Source organism: Bombus terrestris, chromosome 10 (genome assembly GCF_910591885.1).
Source record: "Bombus terrestris chromosome 10, iyBomTerr1.2, whole genome shotgun sequence".
Lineage (NCBI taxonomy): Eukaryota > Metazoa > Arthropoda > Insecta > Hymenoptera > Apidae > Bombus > Bombus terrestris.
The window spans coordinates 15144002-15157528 of NC_063278.1; the positions used below are offsets into that span (position 1 = coordinate 15144002).

General features: G+C 29.8%; 1 protein-coding gene across 6 annotated transcripts in view; it reads right to left on the reverse strand.

Moving 5' to 3' along the window:
• LOC100649484 (moesin/ezrin/radixin homolog 1) overlaps positions 1-13527 on the reverse strand; it is a 36089-nt gene that overhangs the window by 18046 nt on the left and 4516 nt on the right. The gene's annotated exons all lie outside the window — the stretch shown is intronic.

Sequence of the window (13527 nt, forward strand, 5' to 3'; positions counted from 1 at the left end):
CGCACCTGTGTAGCCTTTTTGATTCGTGGCCTGTTGCGGAGCACCGGATAAAGGATAAAGTTAATTTCCACGGAATTTTTCGTCAGCAATTTGCCAACTCTTCGAACTTTTCAAGCCTTTTGAAAAGTTTCAATCATAACATCTAGTTGAGGATTTATCATTAAAACTGAGCAGGAAGTGTTTAAGCATATGTCACTGCGTAATTTCGTTTAAATATTTACAAATAAAGTATGAAGTGTAATATTACAACACATTAATATGATATGAATTATAATTTTAATATTAATTAATATTATACATATTGTCATGATACTGGTTACAATCTGCAAATGCAACGATATGATCAAAATACATATTCAGAATTATTAATTGGTAAGTATTATTTAAGGCGTAATTGTAAAAAATTACACGGAATTTGAGGATAAACATTAATCAAGATACGAATCGAAGAAGTCAGGTCTAAAGGATTTTTCTTTCACAAGTTGCAATTGTAAAGCGTGGAAGAAATTGTAACGTAATCACTGCAGACATGTAAATTCATATTTTCATGGATGTAGTTGAGAAATGAAACTTTGACTATTACTTCATCTATTAAATATTCTAGAGAATACTATGTTTTGGATATTTCATATAGTTTTGCATCTACAAATTTTCTACAGCTATACGAAAATTTGCAATCAAATAATTACTGTAGGAGTTCCATATACAAAGTTTCTCATGAAACGAGTATTAATAGCAATCGATTAAAAATTCATCCGAATATTCGATTCATGACAGATAAGTTCCCAAGCTACGACTCCAAGACTGACACATTTCCATATAAATTGCAGTCGTTTGACCCAAATGATATATACCCATCATAAATCCAAGATAAATGTTTGATTGATGGCTTAATATTTTGTTTTTTGATTATGTCGTGTTTTGTTAGAACAAAGTCTTGTAAATTTTATTCCGTAGATTCGAAACACTGAGTAAGTGAAAATATCAAGTGTTACGATGGAACATGTCATCTGTGTTCATATATTATTGACTTTAATCTTTTATTTGTTATCTATCATAAAAAATGTTCTACTTATAAATACATTTCTATCTATTATGTATAAACTGTGGTAATTTATTTAAAATACCTCCATTACATAATCGCACAACGTAATATCGTAACCACGCTAAATGTTGTTTAAAGGCATATTTTAGAACTATTTAAATATTTTCATCGAATTCTTATGAAAATGAAACTTGGTCTTTTGCGGGCAAAAGAAACTGAAATTTTGCTTTCAAAAATATGTATTTTTCTGATGATAATAATTTGTTACATTCTCTACTTTATTTTTCATATGTGAATATAAAAGCTTAAAAAAAGATATAGAACATTTTATATATGTATGTATAAGGTGCAGATGATCTTGTGCTTGTAACTTAAATAATTTTTGCTTAAATATTAATCTTTTGAAAAACATTGACATATAAATTTATTTATTTAGACTTATTTGCCAAATTGCTTTAATTTATTTCAAAAAATATAAATATTATTCCAAGTAGATTTCTCTAATTAAATAAAATCCTCTCATGAATAGTTGACCTTAACGTTAACCTTACCAGGCCTGGTCAAATGCCCGGTTTTAAAATTTAATTTAAAACTGTACATTCATTGTTATTTCTTTTTTTCATCTAACTTTATGTAAATTCTTATATTATTTGATTAATCAGTTTTCCAATTTTTATTAATATAAGAATTTAAATTATTTCTTCCTGTATCAACGTCCCACATCATGTGTTAATGAAGCATTTTAATTAAACTGCTAAAAAGAAGCCTGATATAATACAAACAGGTCACATAATTTATTTTTAGATCCGTTATATAATTTTTCAAAATATGATGCAATTAATCACTCTCTAGAAATAATTATAAATACTATTATGAACTATTAACTGCAAAATAGTTTAATATTATTATGGAAATACATATATTCTACGATTATATATTGTGGCATCTATATATAGAAAAATTATTTACAACTTGTTTATTAAAACATATGTATGAATTTAACACAATTTCCCTGAAAAATTGCGATACCCTTTTGCTTTTTCTTCAAAAATTAAAAAATATATTGTGTTATACGACCAAAATCACAATATTTCTCGTTCGTTTTTGTTTTTTAATATACAGCTTAAATCTATAATTTAGAAAAGAGAAATAGAATGAAAAGAATTAAGAATACAATGTACTGAAAGCGATCCTCACATAAATGAGTCATTTTACCATTGAGACAAAAAAAAACGTGTTTACGTATAAGCATCACAGAAAGGATTAAAAGTACAGTTTTATTTTAAGAATACAGCCAATGATGTCTGTTGATAAAATAAGGCATTAACACCACTCATCCCATGAAATAATACGTGCAAAGTAATTCGAATAAGAATGCCGCGTGCAACGCTCATGATTCATCGTATTCTTGTCTCGTGCGCATAGTTCCTACATCAAAGGGTTAACGAGAATCAAAGAGAAAGCATAGTATGTTGCCCGTATGATGGGCAAATCTGAATGGATGGTAACAAAAATTCATAGACATCAGCGAATCAATTAACCTTGAGGTTTAACGCATACTAAGCAGGAATCAAATTTGTCTTTTATTAAATTTTTTTCGGGATCCAACGTCTAACTAGTAATTTATCGTAAGATCATTTAGCGTAATTGAATCTCCGTTAGAATCTCGGAAAATCTCAGACCATTTAAACGACTGAATCTACTAAAGCAATTTTGCTAATTTTTAAGATTTGGGATGTAGCATTAAAACAAATAAAATAAACATGTACCTACGTATGTGTGTTATCAATTGCGATTTTTCAAGAAAAAGTTGAATTTATCAATATCTCAATTATTTTTACCGATAGAAAAAATGATTTCAAGACGAAACTAATTTTTCAGAATAACGAACATTGTGATATGGTATGTACAATTGGTTCAAAATTTCTCGCGTTCTCATGCTTATCGATATTTTTTTTAATGTCTTTACAAGTAACTTGTGTTTAAAAACGAATAGTTTAAAACGTATTTTAATCGTATATATTTAACACGTGCTGCAGAAATTTTTAATGAATCAATTATGTGTATAACGTGGAACTTGTTGAATATAAGAATTGGAAATTTTTAGGTGGTATTGTAGCTCTAAGATACAATGTATTTATTTGCTAGGTGACCTGATATTTCTGTATAGTACTGTATATGTATGTAAAAAAAGACAGACAAGATATTTGGTGCATAGATACAAAAAGTGTTAACAAAGTTGAGGAAAATTACAGCATTTACGAAACGATTGTGCGTTGGTGGACAAGCTCTTATTTGTCCAACAAATAACCGAGAGCAGTAGCACGTTTGGCAAGGCCAAGAAATGATAAAGATGACTAGTCCCTGGGATAAAGTGAACGGGTGGACGGTTTTCTTGTTTCCTTAAATGGTGTCGACGTAATGACTCATCCATCCAGCGTTATTTTCATGCAATTGACGTAACATACTCGCGGTTGGGCCGTTTTAACAAAACCAGCAGCGCACCTCGTTCGAGCATAATGCACGCACAACCTGTGTGCGCTCTGTCCTTCTCCTTTTTTCGCTTTTATCACGCCTATAAAACACTAGCTGATAAGCTGGCTAAGCTACTTTGCTAAAGAACAGTCGCCGATATCTCTTCGTTTTGTAGTACAGCTCTTTGCTTTACGGAACTCTTAAGGGCAACGTCATCGATATAACGTGTCGAAACGCACAGATAACTCAAACTCTCCTGACGGACTTGCGCTTCGCCCGATAACGATCTTGCCTTCTGCATGATATATTTACGCGAAGATGATTACATCGTAGATGTCGATCGAACCGTGGCTGACTCGAGCGTAAATAAATAAATACACCGGCTCGCGCCGGTATTCGAACGCTTGTAGACATTGATTTTTATGAGTAATATTACCTATGTACGTTATACTTACACGTTTGAAAATTTCATTGACACTGTCAATCACTATCTTGATTATGTTGGTCAGTTGTTCGAAGTAAATCTGAAGATATACACACTATGTATCCGGTTTATCTTGAACCATTTAAACATTAAAAAAAATGAATACGAAAAAATGTACGACATTCTGGTGGACCTATCATGCTCTTGCGTATTTGACCTTGCAGTAACCTTGAAATCTTTTATGAAAAACAGAAGGTTTTTAAATAGATAACTGCATTTTTTATTGCATATTCTTGCAAATAACAGTCTGACGTTTTCCAAACACTATCAACTCTTACTCTTGTCACCATCCTTATAACTAAATTATACTTGTAACTTTATGATTTAACTATAACTTTAAACTACTTAATAAACTAACTTAAAAATTCGGCCTGTTGTCGGCATTAGCGTTGCCCGATGTACACTACGGGGACGTATAAAGACGTTATTCGTGATGTTATTACGTGCCAGTGTTGATCAAAATTTTACTTGCTTAACAGTAAACGAATAAAAATAAAGAATCAAATGTTATTCGCCACTGATGAAGAAATATTCAATCGAACAAGTACTTATCTGAATAAGAAATTATTCGTGCAGGAATTTGCCTGAATAAAAATTAATATTAATATTTTATGTTATATTATTTTATATATATTATTATAATTATATTACTTTCGCTATATTAATTATATATTATTATTATTATTGTATTATACTATATTTTAATATAATATTTATATGGTACATCAAGAGTAGATATGGTACTGAACGTGAGAAATATTTTCAGGCTACATTGTTGTAATATTTTATAGGTTTTTGTAATTAACTTTTTTCAAATGCCAGATTAGAAAATATATCGTTCCTTTTAAATTATATATTTGATAAATTAATAGTAAGAATTGTACCGGTATCTGTATACTTGTACACAATTAAATAGAACAATTATTCGTATTATGCGAACAATTGTGCAATTATTATTCAAATCTATATAGAAAATAATTGTTATGAGTAACAAATAATTATTCCACTGATACGAATTTATTCCAATAATTATCTTGAATAAATATTTATTCGAAACAATTCGAATAATGCCCAATTCTACTACATATTCGTATGGCATTGTAGATAGACAAGCGCGCAATTTTCTAACGTTTCCGAAGCAATCAGTACGAACAGACACTTTTAGGTAATACTTAGGAAATACACAAGTTTGTATTTTCTTGAAAATATTTGACTGTCAGCTACAAAAATATATAATACAAAATGGAAGTCTCTATTTAAAAATTATAATGTTACCTTCGTAGCACGTTTCAAGATCATCATAAGGTCAAACATACAAGATACTTAGTATATCTCCGTGGATATCGAGCAATTTTTGTCTAAACATTTTTTCGTATCATTCATGTTTTTCGAGACATTTGAACGGCCCGAGATAAACCGGACACACTATATATAGAAGTAGAAATGACGAGATATACATGTACATATTTAGTACAAGTATATGTACATTTCCCAGAAATCATAAAAGCGTTGAAACATATTTTTAAAGTATTTGTATTTAGAAATTAGTGAACAAGATGAAGGCGAAGAAAGGCAAATTTTCTCAGTAAATATGTAGATTATTGCAACTGCGATAGAAGATGTAAAAGAGCAATTGAAGGTGCAAAAATCCAAGTCCACCTTTTACAAAAATTTGACTCCTTGAAGTTTTATGTATTTTTATACACTACTGATCGATCGGCGCAAGAATCGGACAAGTCCAATGCGTTCATAACAATTTTTGGACTTGCTCAATGTGACCTTTGGGAAGAAGAATCAGCTATGTCCAGGACTTGTCCGGCTTTTGTTCTAATATATAGCGTTAATGATGGCATTAATGTAGCGTTAATCTGTCAGCCAAAGTGTTTCAAACGTTTAGTAAACATATTCTGTTAATCGCGTGTCTTTCTTCTCGTCGATTCAGAAAGTCTTCATCGATTCAAAACAAAATATTTCACTTGAAATTCTCAGCATTAGTGTAATAGCTTCAATAAGTTGTACTTAATTCAGTTTCATTCAAATTTCTCACAACATTAAAAATCTGCACTTGCCCGATTTTTACACCAAGGTCTTCAATTACGAATGTCGCTATCAGAATCGTTTCGTGTCAAGGAGACGCTAAAAAAAACGAAAATACTCTCGTATCGCGTGTCCGTAGTCCAAGAATTATTATTTCCATAAGATCTCGAACAACATAAATAATCGCGAATGACGCATTGTTTCATTTAATAATAAATAGATACATATAATCCTGCATGTACCGAGAAAATCCATATGATACTTACTGAAAGATGAGATTTTATATCAACAGAAGATTGTAGCGTGATGCGCTCTGTTTCATTAACGGTGCTAATTCTCTCATTAAGCTGTTATTTCTGACAGATTGTGAGGACTTAATTATTAAGATATGTATAATTAACGGATTCGTAAATCAGCCAACAGATGTTGAATTAACAAAAGGCTATTTCCAACAGGATGGAATAATCACACGTGCGTATCTATAAGACACGCTTCTAATAATAGAAATTGACAATTTTCTTCGTCACTTAATTTTTGTCCCCCCCCCCTTTTTTTTGTAACTCGTAAATAGTAAATCGTTCTTTCTGAAAACGAATCCTCAAAACCATTAGTCTGCACTTTTGATTTATTTTCTCATAAACAGTTATCTCTTTTTCGGTTGTATCACCATCGGTGAAATATCTTGTAACCTCCCAAAATTGTACCGTTCACCACTGAAAATTTCTTCTAATTCTTTCACTATCCAATTCTTTAGGTTTACCGTAAAATTGATATTTTCTACCGTTATATAATAACCCGTTGCTTGAACGTTACAGACGATTATTTTTAATAATTTCTTTAAGAAAAACTTGTTTCGCAAGATACAAAGTCCACACATACGTAGATGTAAATATTCAGAAGTAAATATTACGAATTAGAATACATAGTTAATGAACGAATGTTCGGAATTGATAACGAGAGACTCACTCTATAGGCCAGTATCCCACGATATAAATAATTTTTTCAAGCATTAAACATTCAAAAATATAAAATATTCCAATACATAAATATAAAATAAAGTTATGACTCTTTCAAAATTTGTATTTCTTTTAGCAACAAATTGTTTCATTACTGTATACCTGTGGTTGTTGCTTGCTTGATGCATATAAAAATATTCTAATAAACAAATATAACGAAGTTTTTTTACTTATTCCAAGTTTCTTAATTTTTCTAGCAGACTAGTTTCATTACTGTCTACGTATGCTCATTGTACATATGAAATGATGATTATTTAAACTTTCAATTTCACGAACCATATTAAATTAACCTTTATAATTTATTAATTTTTATTTATTTCACCTATTAAATTTTATACTATCGTCAATAAAATATCATATTAAAGGAAAGGCAAGTTTGCTATAAACTAGGTATATTCGATGTTAAAATGATTTATAACATAGATATGAAAATCTTATTAGCTGTTGTGAATAATCAAAATATTCGTTTAATTTTCTTGCATGACGAAACGTGGCATGAAAGCTGTTAAAAAAATTAATTTGTCTTTTGAAAGAAGTTACAGAAAACCTGATTAATTGTCTAATACATAGATTATTAAAACACTGTAGCAATTTCGTTTGGAGAATTTTTAAATTCTAGAATTGATAAGTTTGATAAATCTAGGATAATAAAACTAATTAAATTTATTTTGTTTGAAATACATGGTGTTCTTGAAGAAACTACCTGCTATTAAAGTTTCATTTAAAAAAGACATTTTGTATACACCAACCCAACAAATGAACCTTCTCGCAATTTGTTGGACGTCTTTTTTAAGAGCAATTTACAAAAAGACGATAATCATCAATGCTTGTCTAATATAGCAAGGAGAACCAGTCTTCTTGTTTACATAACAGTTTCTTCCATTCATTTCTCAAATAACACAGTATATCTTAACAGAATTGCACTGCTTGTATGTACGAATTCCTTGTATCTTCACAAGCTGTTACTTTCTCGCTACTTTTTCTTTTAGATAAATACGAAGGAGCCATGACGAATTCCTATACCAATTTTAACTTTACTCAGACCTTTCTATGAAGAAAAAAGCGAAAAGTATCAACTTAAAAAATTGGTCAAATTCCTATATATGATAATTTATGCATAAAATTCTTCCAATCTATTTCATTCTCCTGTATCAGAATGTCGTAATATTTCGAATCAAATATATATATTTATATATATATATACAAACAAGAAGGTGTTTAGCTAAGGAAGATATTTTATTCTATTACCACTTTTCCTGTTTAAGATAGTTTCCAACTGTTTCTAGACTGCAAATTTTTATGCAAATTTATATTTCCACAATTGAAGAAACATAGAACTTAATTAGAGATTCATTGTATCTATTAAAAATTATAATCCTTATTGTATATGTATACCTGTACATGTATATATTTTTTATATAAATTTTATTATGTTATAAATTGTACATACGTGCGCTCACACGTACTTACATGTATATACTTCGTTTCTGTACAATTGTATTGTATCGTACAGCGTCTAGATTTCGTAAGATATGATAGTACATGCTGTTGTATTGGTTGGACTTAACAAGGGAGCCGATACACATCGATTTCGAACTTTGCACAAGTGTTCGTTAGACGTTTCTAGAAATATAGACATAACTCGTTCGTGCCTGTTTTTTACTACAAAGAAATCAACCCTTTTATTCAAGCCAGATCACCTCTGTAAGTGCTTCTAAATCGTAAATGACAAAAGATATCTAAAAATTATTGAAATAAATGTTATACCGTGTCTTGAGACCTATAAATCGGCGCGAAAAATTTGTTGAAAAAAAGATCATTTCTTTTAGAAAATTTGGTGAATAAGTATGGTATGGTATTATATGTATTATATTATGTAACTATATGTATACGTAATATAAAATAAAATTTCACTGTAAGCGTCTGTATATTACAGCTAATCTCGAGAACTGCTAAACACATTTTTATGCGGTTCTCACCATTTATCGAATAATGTTTAGGCGTGTGAAACGTTAACATATGACAAAGGAAGCAGAAATCTAAAATATGAGTCAGGGACTAGAGATGGCGTGAACTGTTACTTGTGAATCACGCTTCGATCACGTTCGTCTGCAATCAAGAGGATTTTTTTACAGCAATTTGTAATTTTTCCTGATCGCTTCTCATTGATAAAGGGCATAACTGTTCTTCGCACGAATCACGTAATTTGCATATTTTATATTAACGATATCAAGCGAATATTGCGATTTTAAAATAGAGAGGAAGAATTAATATTTTACTCTTTAAGACATTGATATAAGATGAAGAAAGGAAAATTGAATCACTTTTCGTTCTTAATATTGAATAAAGTAAATTTACGATATATAAAGAAAACTAAAGGCAATTTTAAATTAACGTTATATGCAGATATCTCTATGCAAGCTATATGCAAGTATTTTTTAAAAACAATTCAATCAGGATCGAGAATTGCGACCACTCCAAGCAAATTCATCCGAGATAGAAAAAAACTTCATTCATCATGGTCGTGAATGAAGTTAGGTCACGACCATGATTGTGATTCTACGATCACTATGACAGATCACCCGTTAGTGATCTTACACGCCATCTCTAGTGACAATCGTTTCATGGACTATAGAATGCCTAGCAATCCAACAGAAATTCATAAAACTGTCAACTATGTTACTAGAAAAGATTATATAATATATTCCGGGAAAAACCTGAGTATGTAAGTACCAACTAGTATTTGTACATAAATCGTATTTATTGTGTAATTTTATACATTAATATGTTGTATAGCATGCGTATAAATGGCGAATATTTGTTACATATTCAGGAGGCTAAGCAGGTTAAACGAGATCAAGTGCTTGTAACCTCATAGCGGAACCAACAAAGATTAAACGTCTATTTATATATATATTTATTTATTAAGTTTCATTCAAATTGTGCCTTCTTGAATCCTTACATTCCACACGAATGTATAAAAATTCGCAGTCTGATTATTTCTAACGCTGTACTACTTTAAATAAATATCATTTTCTTCTTCAAATCTTCTTCCACAATAAAAATGCCTTAAAAAATAAAGCAATTCTAGAGGCAGTTAAAGAAGAAAGTGGAAATTTGTGGTTTATGTTTTATGTAGCTTTAACCGCAAGAAGTCTTTAACGGCGCAAGCTGTTTCCTTTCAATACTGTTGTTAGCTCTCTTCTTTTTTTTTCTTTTTCTTTAAGCAACAGAATCGAAAAAATATGTATATTCAATCAATACAAATCCCCAAAAAAAATATATTCTCCGTGTAACTTCTATATACATTTTCCAATTAGTTTGAAATTTTATCAATATAACCATGGCAGTCTCATTATAGCGCTAATGAAATTTCAAAATGCTTTCCACAACACACACGATATATGTATGTATATGTATATAGCTACGTATAAAAGTCTTCTACATTTTCTAGCGAGCCACTATAGCTATAAACAGCTATAAACAGAAATTTGAGAAGCGACGACCTATTTGCCTTTCCTACCGTTTCTCTCGATCCGAACCCCCCATTTCTACACCGAAGAATCTCCGAACGTGAGAAAAGCAAGTCCCTCTTCCCGTGGCTTACCAGGTCATCTTCAAACTCGTCGTCGTCCGTGTCCGAGTCGGAGCGACCTCTCAGCTTTCGAACTTTCTTTTTCACCTCTTTCTTCACCACCCTCGTTATTGCATTTTCCGGCTGCGGGCAATCGTTCATGGGTTGTTAAATAAAAAGTCTACCGAAACAACCAATCTAACCGGACATCGACTAGCTGCCTTCATACTAGGATATCGCCTAGCGGTTAAGATAAGTCAGCGATACATTCGTCGTTGGTCCTTTTAGTACCCGGTATACTACTTGCCAGAAATACACAGAGCCGATAAGACCGGCTTCGTTTCTATATTTTATTACATTCATTTTATTGCAATGCGCTAAAGTTTCCAACCGTAGATCAAGATTCGATCTTTCACTTATATTCCAAGCTTTCTACTGCAAAAATATTTAAAAAAGATATATTTTGAAGAACTTTCCTCGGGTATTATATCAATTTTATTGATAATGAAGAGAAATCAGATTTAGAAAACTTCGATATCGAACGAAAAAATCCATTGTATGGAATGCGTACAATATAAGAATAGCGCTGAGAATGTGTTCTCGACCATTTGCTCTTCTTTCACTTTTTACAGTTAGTTTCGCCGGATCTGTGAATCGAAAAATATAACTGCTTCGTTTAAGGAAAATCGTTATCTTTGATAACTGCAGGCTTCTGCTGATTGAAAAGTAATTGTTATGCTTGGAATTGCATAAGAAGAAGTACATAATTTTACTTTGAAAAATCAGTTTAAAAAAGCGAAAAGGAAATTGTATGTTTGGTCGTGAATGTCATTTAAATTTTTAATTATAAGTAATTAATAAGAAACTATGTATGTATTTTGTAATTTATTAAATTATAAGATAATTATAATTCCAACGAGATATTTATAATTCTAGTGAAGCGTTTTCAATTCAAATTTTATATTTGTAATTACAAACGATAGGATTGCTCCAGTACTCTATGCTCTGTATTTATCGAGTATTTCTGGCATTTCTTATAAATCAAAATAGGGTATTAAGTCTTAGGAGGGACAAATTCAAACATAATATTGTTTGCGAGAGATATAGTCTTTAACAATACTCTTTTTGAAATACTTAATTTAGAAAACAATGAATATCTAATGTAAAAACATTTCTCCGAACATTGCTTGGAAAAAAGCGTCACACCTAAAAGATAGGTCATGAGCTTTCTCTTATAATACTGAAAATTGATGCCAAGATTTCTCATTTTCATCGTTTATTGCATGAACTTAATTATCTAAGTACACTAGTAGTATTCGATGTAGATTAAGGTATTATACCATAAAGTTGTTTAAAGAATGTATTAATTTACTTGATATTGAAATAATTAATAAAATGAACTTTTTTCTCTTAAATCACAAACTGCATTTAAACATGTGTTAAAATTAACACTTTTAAGAAATACAATTCGAGTAATAAATTAAGAAGTACTCAATTGATTAGATTAGATAAGAGGGAGAGTATTCGTTCATTGCTTTTTTAAAAAGTGACTATAAGTAAGAAAAGTATTTCAGAATTGTAGATAAACATGAATCGACCCAAATATTGAAAGTTAGGTTTAAAGAAATTTTTAACGGAAAAAATATTCACTATATCCTCAAAAATGTATGAAAATCAGTATAGAAGTTCTTATTTAGAAACTTATATAATTAACATGCACGTACTGTATTTTTTTAATTTGTGAATAAATTTATAATTATTTAATAATGCAGACAACGAATTTAAAATGAGATATAAAAATATTAGTGACAAATTTATAATTTGTTAATTGTAAGTAATTTAATAGTTATAAATAAAAGCTGATCTCACAAAACATTATCTCTTTATCAAAGCCTATTATATCTTCTTACGTTCAACTGAACTTCAACAGCAAGGTACATATCTATTAAACGTACAGTAGTTGCTAAAATTTTTTAACTTTGTTCTACAATATCTTTTTAAAATGCTTTCAAAATTCTTTGCAAAATCTATATTAATGATTTATATTTACATTCCTAATACGAAAATTCCAATTTTACAAAACTGTTTGCAAAATTCCACATATTATATAATCTGATAATTTTAAAGATAAAAAAGGCAAGGCCGATCCTTTAGGTATGACACAAGTTTAGTTCGCCTCAGTTTTATAAAGTGAAGAAATTTTTAAATAATGAATTTTAGAATTTTTCTGCAAATAATTTTCAAGAAAATCAATATAATTACAACAGAAATGAAGTGTAACAAAAGAGTACCAATACTTATTTTTGTATCTGGATCTCCTAGATTCAATTTTTCATTAATTGGCACTGATTCAAATGTAAAAATGTATCGCTTCTTTCATTTCCTACATAATGAAAATAACAGGATAATACAATCTATTATATCATGATTTCTACGAAATTTGGCCTAAAATAGCAATGCAACTTCCACTCTATTTATTGTTTAGTCCAACATACATACTACGATAGAAATACTTGTTATTATCTGCAACTGCAGATAATATAATTACGTTATCTAATTTTCACATCTGTCCTGCAAAAATAAATAGAAGCTAAACATATATCTTTACAGAAACTTCTATCCTAATTAGAGATGCCTAAGTTGTAGTAATTATTTTTAATCTCTAATTAAACGTATTAATGGAAATGTAAATACATAATTACGTGTACTTTTAAAACATTATATGCTAAAGTAGCATGCTTTATAATTTGAATAAAGTTTATAAATTCGTGATTAAGAGAGTAATTACGTAATTTCCTTCTAGTTGTACTACAAAATAATGTAATAATCTATTAATGTTTCTTTATCAAAACATATATATGTAACATATATTTGTATTTGAACTTTAACATAAATT